Below are 3239 nucleotides of genomic sequence, written 5' to 3' on the forward strand. Positions count from 1 at the left end.
TATTTTTTTAAAATACCTGAAATAATAAAAAATGCAAATTAAGAATAAAAGATATTTTTTGTGTTATTATTTTTTTAATTTAAAATTAAAAGGTATAAATTGATTAAGAAAATTATATTTTGTGATTTTTTAACATAAATGAAAAATGAGGTTAGTAAGAAATAAAAAAGTGACAAAATGTCAGATGTGGGGTTCGAACCCGAGATCTTGTAACCGCAAGCTTTACACTCTTACCAACTAGGCTGTGTCACTTATTCGAAATAAAATTGACATTTGTAGATATATGAGGGCAAATTTTGGGGTATGACAGCTGCCCCTGTTCAATCTTCTTAAACCTGAGGATGTAGACTGGCATGTGTACTTGTCGGAATCTGAAGGTAGAAGAGGATTGAACACTAGAATACCCAAGAATTTGCCCTAGCTGATGTAGGGACTTTTGTCGGAGATGGGCTTGTGGATGCCATCTGGTAGTTGAATTTTGAGAAGATGTTGTTAGAGTATAGATTGTTACGCAATTTCTGCTTTTGTTGTCTTCCCTCTTTTGAATGTTGAGGAACCGTCGAAGGTATCGACTCAAATCTGTGTTGGGTTATTTAAGGAACCGTCAAAGGTATCGACTTAAATTCGAAGCATATTGTTGAGGCACCGTCAAAGGTATCGACTCAGATATGCGGATAGATTGTATAAGGAACCGTCAAAGGTGTCGACTTATATTGGAAGTATGTCGTTAAGGAACCGTCAAAGGTGTCGACTTAACTCTTGATGTGGGTTGTTAAGGAACCGTCAAAGGTATCGACTTAACTCTGAAGCATATCATTGAGGCACCGTCAAAGGTATCAACTCAGATATGTAGATAGACTGTATAAGGAACCGTCAAAGGTATCGACTTATATCTGAAGTGTGTTGTTAAGGAACCGTCAAAGGTGTCGACTTAACTCTTGATATATTAAGGAACCGTCAAAGGTGTCGACTTAATACTGAAGTAGGCTGTTAAGGAACCGTCAAAGGTGTCGACTTAACTCTGAAGTGGATTAAGGAACCGTCAAAGGTATCGACTTAATTCTGAAAGTAGATCATTAAGGAACCGTCAAAGGTATCGACTTAGATCTGAAATGTTTCGAAGTTGTTTATTTGATTGCAGCAATAACCTGAAAAAGGCAAGGTTAGCTTTTTTATGCCATGTTATGATGCATGTATTGTGTTTATGTGACGGGATTCTCAAAATAAATGAGAACCTTGCATGTTATGTATGCATTTGTCGCGATGCATTATGTATTATGTATGAACCTGTATGTGATTGTATGAGTATGTTTAAATGAGTTCATCAAAGTGAGAAACTTTGTATGAAATGTATGCAATGTATGAATATGTTTATGATTTATGACGTATGACTATGATTTATGCTTTTTGACACATCTTGATTGAGAAGGTGGATCTCCATGTCATTGTAATTTTGATGTTTGATCTTATCTTGAAGATGCTCAGCTGGGGATTTATGATTTCTGCTTGGGGATGATCAGTAACTTGATGTTCCCTGATTGGGGATTAGAGATATTAATAAACCATGTTGGAGAAGAGCAAAGTGTTGGAGAACCGATAGTGTTGAAGATGTAAACTCTGTTGGGGAGCCATGTCTTTGTCGGGACGAGAGCATTTGAAGATATCTTCTTAATGATTACTCTGTGGAGATATGATCTCGTGAACCCGGCTCTGTGGGAAGACGTGGGTGTCTTGAATATTGCCCCTAGCATTATAGTACCTGCCATTCCTGGATTTAAGACATGTCACTGAATGTTGATCAAGATGTCAAACTGGACTTGCATAGGTTTGCCCCCGCTAGTAAGAGCTTTGGAAAGATTCGCCTCACGAGGACTTTATGAGATGTGCGCTATGGGCGACATGCCCTCAGTAATCGTAAACTCAGGATGATGCCCCTGATTATTTTGGCATCCTGATAGATTCTCAGAATCTTGACTTGATTGCCTCAGTTTGATTAGGAACATAGCTTGAAACCCATTTGAGGTGTATGCCTTTGATTGTTTGACTTTTGAGAGATTCTTGGAACCTTGACTGGATTCTCCCAGATTGATTGGGCAAAACATGCCATGCCCATTGTATACGTGGGAGACATTTCTTCTCGAAGTAATTTTGTCTATCGGGATAACTTTCAGTCATTAGCCATACCCTGTGCAAGTTCTTTCTGATGCTAACATTTGAAATTATGTAGCAGAACATGTTTAATAATGAATTCATGAGATGCAGTGCATACGTTTGTCTTGAGTTTTGAGAAAAACATTAAAACAAGAGATGTAAAAACATGATATTTGTAACAACGTGATGTTTGTAAAAATGAAATATCGACTCAGGATTTTTGGTAAACCTTAAGGAGTCAGGATACCTTTTTGATGACAGTATGCTTTCGAACTAACCATGCTTCAGTTAGGACTTTCAAGGGTTGTAACGTGGCTTGGTTCACGGTTTAAGAAACAAAGGATAATGGCTCAAAATTTATTTATACCCATCCCCTTCTTCGTGATGTTCTTCAGTCCTAAGCTCAGTTAATTCAACTTATGCATTCAGGTTCCAGGAGACTTTTGGATTTGTACCTTTGATGATGATGATGGTTCACAAGCAAAGAGATCTTTTGAGATGGCAGTCACTTCTTCCTTTTGGTAGTCACAACATTGTTTTGTTCAGGAATTTATTGACTTTTTTTTTCATCTTTTTGATATCCCTAAATTTTGCCTGAACTGTTTGTTTTGGAGCTTACAGTCAGCGGGATGCCTTGATTTTTTGCCTAAGTCATCTTTTTGATTTTTGACTTAGCAGGCTTTTCTTTGTATATATGTTTTTCATAATTTTTTTTTTTTTTGAAATATATTGACTGCCTTGCTTAATGATTGGTAAACCAACATTGGCTTTTGATTGACCTCTCCAACACTTCTTCGATATGTGCGGATGAACGTTGGTGATTGAAACCATTGTTGAAAACTGTACTGAATGATTCTCTTGAAATAGAATGCACAGCCAAATTAACTGAGAACTACCCTGCCCCAGGTTATGATCAAGGGTTTTAATTAGTACAAGAAAGGAACTTCTACTTCTTAGGCTCAAAGGGGTTGACGAGGGATTAACATCCTTATATCTCCACTGTTTAGGAATTGAAACAATGCCTGTACATCGTCAGCATAGTCCGCTCAAAAGCATACTGTATGAGGTTGCGGTATCGTTTTCGTCCT

Source organism: Vicia villosa, unplaced genomic scaffold, assembly GCF_029867415.1.
Source record: "Vicia villosa cultivar HV-30 ecotype Madison, WI unplaced genomic scaffold, Vvil1.0 ctg.000286F_1_1, whole genome shotgun sequence".
NCBI classification, from domain to species: Eukaryota; Viridiplantae; Streptophyta; class Magnoliopsida; order Fabales; family Fabaceae; genus Vicia; species Vicia villosa.